Genomic DNA, 9,986 nt, shown 5'->3' on the forward strand with positions numbered 1-9,986 from the left:
TTTCATGTACTTGGCGTAACTTTTTTACTTTTTTTTTAAGTTTTTTTCATGGGTTCGCCTTTCCCGTCCTACGCTCTTTTCTTATTTCCCCCGCAGTCGCGTTCCCGGCTGCTTTTTGTCCCCACCCCTGCATCGACAAACAGTTGCGACGAATGCAAATACACGCGCATATTTTTGGACTGACCGATAACAAAAAGTAGGGCTGCATAAATATGCGGCACTGTTGTACGAATTCAGGGAAGAGGGATTAAAAAGAAAAGGCGAAACGCCAGCCGCTGACGAATACATGGCCCGTAGGAGAGATAGACCAAGGGAAACTTCGAATAACACAGGAAACATATCTCATATGGTCATGGGGAAACATGTTTCGATATTTCAGTGAGCGAAAGGTGAAATGCTGATCAAACTCGGATGTTATTTAACCTGAATCCTCGTATTTAAATTCCAACGGAGGCAGCAGCCGTAACGCGTTATACGTTAGTAGAGATTCCATTCGAAATTACAAAAGTTAGATGACTATCGTAATGCACCTCGTTACGCAGCCATCGTAAATCTAACGTATCTCTGGTGAACTGAATTTTATATGCAAATCCACCTACGTTCCCTTAATTTCCCATAGTTTTTAGAGAAATTCGTATAGATTCCAAGAATAAATCGTATTCCACATCCTCGTTACACGCAATGGAGTTGAAGTCTTGACAGAGGCACGGTAAGAAGAACAAAAGGGGACCAAAGAGTGGGCAATCTCGCGCGACGCAGCGCCGCAACATCGACGAAATTTCGTAAAATCGTCGCAATACTGGGTTCCAGGATTATCGTCGCGATTACCCATCGTCCGAATATAATGCAAGTGGCGGCGGGGATCTGAGAAACGCGGTCAAAGCTTGTATCGTTTGCGGTTCGCCAGCCATCCGACGCGGTTACAGAAAACGGCGCGGAGACGGAGGTGGGAGCGAGAGGGACAAAGGGAGAGGGCCACATGCAATCTCACGGCTGATTGCGCAAGTTTTACAAGTTCATCCGATATCGCACGGTCGCCATACCGCGGAAACGGACAGGAGCAGAAATCGGCGGTCCTCTTGGCCGTCGTTCCACCTCTGTTCGCCGTCGCCAGGGACTAAAGGAAAGCGGACAAATACAAAAGGGAAGAAAAATGTGGGGAAGAGAACAGGCAGGAAATCGATAGTCCAAGTGGCGCTGCCGAGTTGTCCTTATTATTGGATGTGTCGGTGAACTTTGACCAAGCAAATTGCTTGCGGCAAGTTCACCGACGATCCTGTTTTCAGATGCGCTTTCGGAGGAGAATGGACACTTCGACGTCTCATCCCCTGCACACCGTCCTGCAGCCTTTAAAAGATTATCATCGCCGTATTGCTTCGCTTCGGAACGAGCTTCCGACGTACGGCAACCGGTCACGTTTCATCTCTGCGAATTCACCACGCACCGAGTCTTGGCGATCGTCTAATTCCTTCGGGTCCGCGCACGATTAAACTTCCCTTCCAGCGGGAAAGAGAGGGTGACGTTTCGTTTGCCAGACCACGGTGAAACGCTTCGTTTCATTCCCTCGTCCACCATTTCGTCTGGAACGAACGAACGCTGGATTTCAATACCGAGCGAAATCGAACAATTTTCGTAATGGCCCTGCGAAACTGCTTTGTCCTTTCCTAATCGAAAATTCGAGGCGAGGGATCGGTGTACCAGCGAATGGCATTCTGTTCGCGCGCAGCTTTATCTTTGCGCTCTTTAATCGTTCGCACGAGGTCCGCGTTACGAACTCGGAACGACATGCCGCCCCCACCGGAATGTAAAAATAAATTCCCCGCTTTTCAATGTTTTGTAACAGACCTGCGAAACACCAGAGACACCGATCCTTTTATGCTTCAAGTGTATCGTTTCTCTGCGAAATCAGGTTCTAAAACGCTCAAGTAAACGTAATACCCAGGGACTACCGAAAAATAAAGGTAGATCCCGAAATATTTACATTGACGGGGCACTGTAAAAGATTTAAACGCAATTTCTGCTGCCTCCTCCGATATACCCGGGCGCATCATAGCTGCTGGCTGCAATTCCGGATGTTAAAGTCTCCGTGTATGTACGTGACCGTCGAAACGTGCCGACCAATGTGTTTCTCAATTATTTCGAACAAGGGAAATGTTGTCGTGTTCGTGGAACCGCGTAAATTTTCTGTATTTTGCGTCTAAACGTTACGTGCCACGATTTTTGAATGCGGAAGGGCATTCAGAAAGTAGTCACGAACAGATTCGCGTTACTCGTGTTTATATTAACACGTTACGAATACGCTAAATTTAATTCGGTGCTTCTCAGTCTGTTACCGAAATATTAAACGTTACCCAGAGACCTTGAACAGTGAAGGTATGTACTAAAAAAGAAATTATATTCTATGCGGATGGTGCCTTGAACATTCCCATCCCGTGATGGGAGAAATTGAAGCAATAACCGGACGAGGGTCAGAGGAGAGATAGGTGAACTTCCTGGACGAAACAGAAAAGTTTCCGATAATTGGAAGGTAAGTTTGTCCACCAGATGTCATGTTTGAAATGACAGCTGTGCCTGGGATCCCATGGGACAAAGTGTAGCTGTGAGCCGTGTTAAGGCACGACGTGTAAAAGTTATTGGAAAGTTGAACAGTGATCGCGGAGAGAACAGTCGGGATAAATGTATTAAGAGCGGCAGCGTTGCGGAAAATTCTGCTTTAAATCTATTCGCCGGGAAGCTACTGTAATTTCCGGTTAAACTCGGCAAGCCTATCGCGACCGAGCCAGAAAGTACGGAAGTCGTAAAGGAAGAAGGTCTGGGCAAGACAGGACGTCGATTATTCCATACACGCTTCCGGAAAAATTGAGAATCTTTTAATCGAGGAAATTAAACAGCTTTGAAATACGCCGAATGATGCTCTTCTCCTCCTTTTACCCATCAGCTAGTACAATTGTGCACAGAGCCGACTTCCAGTGAAATCGTTGAAACGAGTCGCTTTCAACGTGAATCTTGCTTATCCACGTCACTTTTTGAGCAGCGGTTAAGAATGCAGAGATTGAAATGCATGCTTGTGTCTTACAGATAAATATATTCTTATTCTGCTCGTAACCAAAAAACATACGCACATTGTCTACACCGGAGATTGTTAGAGCTGCTGTCTCCGTGATATCTTCTCCATGACTTCGTCTATAATCTTGCAAGCATCAATGTATACTTCCGCCGCGGACTGTTCTCCGTCGAGGACTCTCGTCACCGCCTTGTTAGGCGAGACTGCACCCTTGATCTTCGTGTAAAACGTTTCCACGCGATTGACAATGGCGTCAGGTGTGTCGTCGAATCTTTGATCGGCGATCGCGCGCTGAATTATTCGATCTTGCAGAATTACCGGCCTCGCGCTTATGTGTAACAGCAACGTGGGTCGCCTAACTTGTTTATTGAACATTGCTGCCTGCAGACCGATTAATTACGTTTAAACAAGCAGACCAGAGGACCTATCATTCAAAAATTATAAATCCAAATTTAGTGGTCCATTTAACACCCTCGTCTATAATCGCCACTCCCAAAGATCGCTTCAAGATGGCACTGAAATTTGCAAATCGCAGTGCCATCTATTTCTAAGGTACGGTACTTAACGCGGTTAACAAAGACAAGTTCCCGTTTCGCCCTCTGTCTTACTCCGTCGCTTAATGTCCCCAATCAGCGCTCTTGACTAATATCTGTTTCCTAACACCGGACTCTATCGGTAGAACCGGGCAGTGGCTCCATTAATGATCACCTGCTTCTTGTCCCGGGGGAAGCCAATAACCAGATAACCGTATGCACTCGGTTGAGTTAGCATCTTCTCCACCACCAGTTGAACCGCAATGTCGGCTGGGATGTTTTTACCCTTCTCAATGATTCGCTTGTAATGTCGCGCCTTCTCGGAGCCTTTGGCGACCTCTCGGCGCAGTATATCCGACAATGATATTAGAAACAGCCCGTACTTCGGGGCCAACTTTTTGCACAGAGAGGTCTTCCCGACTGCCGGACCACCCACCACGAAGATCGTGATCGCCCGATTGTTCTTCAGGGGGGTGGCGTCTAGCGGCTCGTCCCTTGGAATCAGCTGCCCTTCGTCTACACCAAAACAATTTCCCATTTCGCTGAATTCTTCTCTGCTCGGTCCAAGATACTCGAGCTTCTTGCCTTGGAACCGTCTACATGGCTCGGTACACATGGGTTAAATGTCGCAGAAGAAGAGCGCCTCCCTTTTACCGAAACTTTTCATCCGTTTGATCCTCTTTAAGGGATACCAGCGCGATCTCGCGACTGCCGCCTTTGAACGCTTTTCCCGCTGTCTGACAACCTTATCATGTCCCTCTGTTTCGGGGCCACGCTGACTCAATCACAACGGTACGTGCTCTGTAGGATGCTGGAGATTCGCGGGCTAGTGGAGACAGTGGAGATTAATATCGTGACGTAGAGGTAATGGAAGTTTTATCTTTAAGGATAAGCATACCTATTATTAATCACGATAGCGAACGGTCGGCTCACGTTCTCAGCCTTTCAAGTACAGCACACTTTATGCCTGCACTCTCAGTTAAATTACCTTCAAGGTTGCCTTACATATTCCTCCGAGAAATCTTTCGCAGATATAATCCTCGTCCGCCAAATCTTTCGTAACTTGGTTATGGTAAAGTCTCGTGCACTTTAATATATCGTCATGCGAATTCGTTGACTTCACTCGCCTCTAAAAATGTTTCCCCAAGGGCAACGTTTGAGACGAATTACGGTTACTGCCCGGAGTCGTGCGTCGGAACGATCATGCGCAAGAAAATAAAGAATTCTTCCCATCAGTTTTACTCTTTCCAGATAACTGCCACTCTAGCTGAATAGCAGAAGCGTACTTGGGTAACATGAATTATTTTATGGCTTGAAGTTCGGTTTTGTCGATCGGCACAGGGTTGGGGTGAAATTCCAAGTTCTTCTGTGCCGAGTTCACATTCGGGCATTCGCAATTCAATCGAATCGATAAAAAAACAAATTTAACGCTTCACGAATACACCGTAGAGTGGATAACTTCATTCCGCGAGTATGTGCAACGGCAATTTTCGCCCCAACATATCTTTTGGTTTATTTTAGTATTCTCGTGAAGTAGAACGCGGGTGTAAATTAAACTCTGAATTATTTTATATCTTCAGAATTGTATTTACGAGTTTGTTATTCGTCTCTAGGCGATAGAACTTTTAGATTGTGAAAGAAACTCAAAGAATATTTAATCAACTCGTAAGAAGCATCCTCACACTCGTGTAAGAACTTTGGATATGTTATACAGTAAAGCTTTTTTACTTTTTTTAAACTCTAATTCCGCCAAATTCGATCTACGAAGAAATAAATTGGAAACTAACCTCCAAGAGGTCCTTTAGAAGGAAATGTTGCAACAGCAATGTTCAAGCAGCAGAATACGAACTATGATAAATAGACGTACCGAAGATGCAAAATAAATAGTATATTATATGCTTTGTTCCGTTTAAGAGCCGTCCTTAAATTACGTAAGAGTAATTTTAGCGAATTCTTACCCCATCCCTCCCCCAGTATAAGAATTCGTAAGATTTGATATTCCAACCCCCTCCTTACGTTATATTTTTTACACTCAATTTTTTCAGTTATTAAAATTCTTTTAAAGGTTTATATAATTCATTGAACTCGATTTCGGGAAATTTAAACTAAAACTACTTTTCCGGAACATTAATAATAGAATTTGTATTTATTGAAAATTAGGTTAAAAAATATTACGTAAGGTGCTACCTGACCCCCTCCCCCCATGTAAGAAAACGTAAGAAATTCGCGACCGCCCCCTCCAAAAAGAAGCCTTACGTAATTTAAGGATGACCCCTTACCGAACGAAAGGAGAACAATTCTAATTTCGTTCGTCGAGGCGAACGGGAATTTAAGGCAAAGGGGAAGATCCAAGGTCCCGAGAAAAAGTTTCGTCGATGCATTTCGTTGCATTTCGCGAAGAACGAAAATGGACATCGACCAGAAGATGAAAGAGTTGGCGGAGATATTTTCAAAGACTGGCAACGAACTGAACGAGATGGTGAAGAAGAACGAGGAATTCATGGCGAAGGAGATGCAACGAGTTCAGGAAGCTATTCGAGGGACTTCCGAGGTGCTGCATTGTTCCCCGAGTAATGAGAGCCCTAATAGTTATAAATTCAATTCCTCTGCAGAATTTGTAAGTCCGCCCACACTAAATAATCTTGGGTCAAAGCGGCGCAAAATTAAAAACTCGAGCAAATACTGCACCATTTCAGAGTGGAATGGTCTAATTTCCAAACGGGCTTTAATGTCCCCAAGTAATGCTGTCTTAAGTTAAATACGCGCTCCTTTGAATTAATCTTTTCCCTTTGTAACGCCAAGTAGCAGCACAAGTTCCGGAAAATTTGATGCCGGCGCAGTAGTTCCTCCTTTGAGAGCATTAAACTGCATTTCCATAGAATTCCACTTGGAATTTATAATATAAGAATTTCCAGCCGAGCGTCGGACGGTCCGCGACTAAATGACACGGGCGACGCGGGCGGCTGATGTAAATTATCGTAGGTATGCTGGAAGGAGCAGATGAACCGTCTTCGGGATATCAAGGGCATCTACGAGAAGAGAGCAAAAGTCTGCAACGATAAGGCTTTATCGAGACTTCGTGCCGCGAGGACAAACTACGACCAGCAAATTCAAACGGCGGAAACACTCGGGGCCGCGATGAAGCGAATCCTCGGTGAATGCCTGGAGGCGGACGAATTTGTCAAGTGCGTTAAGAGGAGAACAAAGAAAGCTGTTAAGCGGCGAAATGAAATCACAGGGAACTTATGCAAGACGATTAAAAAAGCCGAGGACTCCGCCGCCGAACAATTGGAGGAAGCTACGAAATGTCACGAGGATGCCCGAACGGAAGCTCTTAAGAGCTTGCAGCAAATTTTAAAGGGCGCGGCGGATTGCCTCCTGCGAACGCAATAAAACAACGTCGGGGATCAGGAATAAAGCCTGATGAAACAAATGTTTACCTGTACTGTTTACTCCTTCCCTTTTTTCGTATCGAATTCATTGGGCGCTTGGAAACTCGAGCTCGCGTTGGAGAGTCCGTAGAATGTTTGCGGTCAACGAGCACACTTCAGAGTTGTTTGTAGAATACTCGGGGGATCAGGAATAATTCAACATAAAATTGGCTAATTTTCAAGTGAAGTTGGCAAGTGTTGGAAAGTTACAACACGCTGCAGTCGGAGAGCAAAACGGGCCAAGTCGAAGTTCGAGAGGATTTCAGTAGGTGTGTTAAATAGATGAAGAGATGAGTTAAGCTCCTGCTCGTTAACTCCATTCACGAAGATCAATCGCCCACGATTGCGCTCTGTTTTACAGCATAGCAGGCACGAAAAGGCGACAGAAAGGAAACCTCTTCGTTTCAACGACTCTGTTTTTGTCGCTCCTACTTGTACTACTGTGGCAGCTTTATTTTGTCGTCGGGGTAAAGCTCTTCCTACCAGTAGTACCAATCGGATCAAGTACCTTTGCCTTCGCGCTAACTCTATGCTGGGAGATTGAAAAATACTTGCGTAGATATTGGTCACTGTGCTTCGGAGTCGCGGTGCAACTGAGATGCCAGAAATTGCTGATGAAACACGAATGAATATTCCAACCACTTTTCCCCCTAATAATCCCCTTTCAACTGAAATTATTCTGGTGTCCGATGATTTTCTGCAACAACGTTCCAGCAGAACGGCGAACAGTGGCGTTAATTGCTGCCCGATCGATAGATCATATGGATCGAATATTCAGGCGTGCTAGGACAAAGGACAGGGGCGCGGAAGTTCACAGGTCAGCGAAGCGAAGAACGGGAGTAAACCGTGAAAGATCGCCGGGTGGTAATGCACGCGACACGAGAGAGCAATTAACGTAACAAACGACTTGATTCTGGCTTGACAGGTGTGTCTAGTGACAGTCGACCGTGTCGTCCTGTATGTCCTGGCAGCTCTATCGCCAACGTCCCCTTTAATGAGCAATACCACGGGGCGTTTCACGACTCCAGACGTCGGGGCCGAGTGACGATTAAATGAGCTGTTTACACGCCCGACCGAAGCCGAATAGAAGGGCAGCCAGGCTGTTCACGCCTCCACTCGCAGATTACTCGGTTAAGAATTTACGTTTAATCACCGACCACGAGAGATTAAACTGTCGTTTAGCTGTCGCGACGCGATACCATCCCCTCGAAGCTTTTTCGCCGCCACGCGTGCTTCTGCATATTCACGGGAAATTTCGACGGCCGTTGGCGCATAGACGGCCGTTGCCCAAAATAACGGAGCAAGATGAGACGCGCAAGGTCCCTATTCAGAAATAAATAGAGAACTCCTTTACGGTTCTGCGATTTGAAGCTTCGCTTTCAGGGCGCAGTCGACTGAAGCGACGAACTCAGACCTCCACCGGGTGCTGTTTAAATTTCAAGCGACACGTGCACTGACATATAAGAAACACGAGAATTTCTGAAATTTCTGCCGGAATTTCTAAAATAGCCCTGTAACCCGTGCGTGCATAATTTCTGCACCACCGTCGTTAAACGAATTTCCCAAGAATGCTGGCAACGATCGGGCAGAACTTTGTCAAAGCGACCGATCTGTTTCAATGGTAAATAGTAAACGTCACGAGAACGAAAGCCGATCAAGCGAAATAGCACGAGGACGGTTAAAAAAAACGGTAGCATAAGTGGTTCGCAAGTGGGTCTCCGTTCATCCGGGGCGCGGGCTTTTATTTCCATCCGTGGATTTAGTATTTTTGCGAGTCAGACATCGCGGGGAATTTACGCGGGGGAATTCGCATGAATTCGGGGGCGTTCGTGCGGATATTTTACTCGGGCGATAATAGAGCACGCGAAAGAGATGGGTTGGGTTACTTCGTTTCCATTCGGGGTGGACGTAAATTCGGGCGTGCTCGATAGGCTGGAAATGTTGGTCCTCGGGAAAGGCGACGTAATTTTTAAATGCTCGCGGAATCGAGCGCAGAGAACGCCGATAATGATCTGTCTCCGCGGCGCGTCGCTCCGAAGCGAAGTTCCTGCGACGTCATTTGTGCGTACACACGATAACGATAACAATGCACGGGCCTCCGTTGTCACGTAGAACGCGAATAAAGCGTGCGAACGGTGGTTTAGGGGACAATACGAGTTCGTTTCGACGATGTATCGAACAAAGCGTGCGCGCGACCTCATTTCAGAATCACCTGGCGAGCGTTATGCGGTCTTTTTCAGGAGTCGAGCGACGCCGCCAAAGCGTTGTCGATACCACGGACACCGGGGCTACGGCAGATGTTGAAATGATAAATCGCGTTAACAGGGCCAATTAAAAATTTCAGAGCGGAGCGATAGATATAGAGGAGGGAACAATAAGCGTGGCGCGTTGATCGAAAATATTCGGGCCGCTGGCGGGGAACGGGGCGGATTATAAAAGATGCTTCAGTCAATGAACGTAAATGAATATTAATCATCGAGAAGCGTTGCGCGCTGGAAGATAGAGGACAAAGGTTGGGCACGCGATATCGACCTGGTAATTATCGATCGCCGTGGCACAATAATTCATGCGAAATCAGGAATCGTCTATAAATCTCGATAACGTCGCGGGCAACGCCGCGGCGAATTGAAATAATTCATGTTCCTGGGGCGTTGGATCTTTCGAGTGTTTCGCGTTCCATTAAAATCGGGCATCGTATAATCGTTGCTCTATGGCCGAGAAGTGAATTGTCATCGTATCGATCAATGGCGTTAACGGGCGCGAGCATAAATATCCACGAAATACTCGACAACGAGTAATTTAATAAAATTATTAGTTTCGAATTGTTGGGGACCGATACCGAATACTTCGCCGGAATGGTCGTTTTATTTCGCGGGGAGCTGGTGAAGCCGTGCGGTATTCCCCTCGAAATAGGCGAGAACAATGCCGCGAGACCGGCTGGGTGCTACGAAAGGCTGC

At 46.3% G+C, this 9,986-nt stretch overlaps 1 pseudogene; it reads right to left on the bottom strand.

Moving 5' to 3' along the window:
• Positions 1–3,142: 3,142 nt before the first annotated feature.
• Positions 3,143–4,213, bottom strand: LOC143366485 (adenylate kinase isoenzyme 1 pseudogene; annotated as a pseudogene).
• Between the last annotated feature and the right edge of the window lie 5,773 nt (positions 4,214–9,986).

This window comes from Andrena cerasifolii, chromosome 2 (assembly GCF_050908995.1).
Source record: "Andrena cerasifolii isolate SP2316 chromosome 2, iyAndCera1_principal, whole genome shotgun sequence".
Taxonomy (NCBI): Eukaryota; Metazoa; Arthropoda; class Insecta; order Hymenoptera; family Andrenidae; genus Andrena; species Andrena cerasifolii.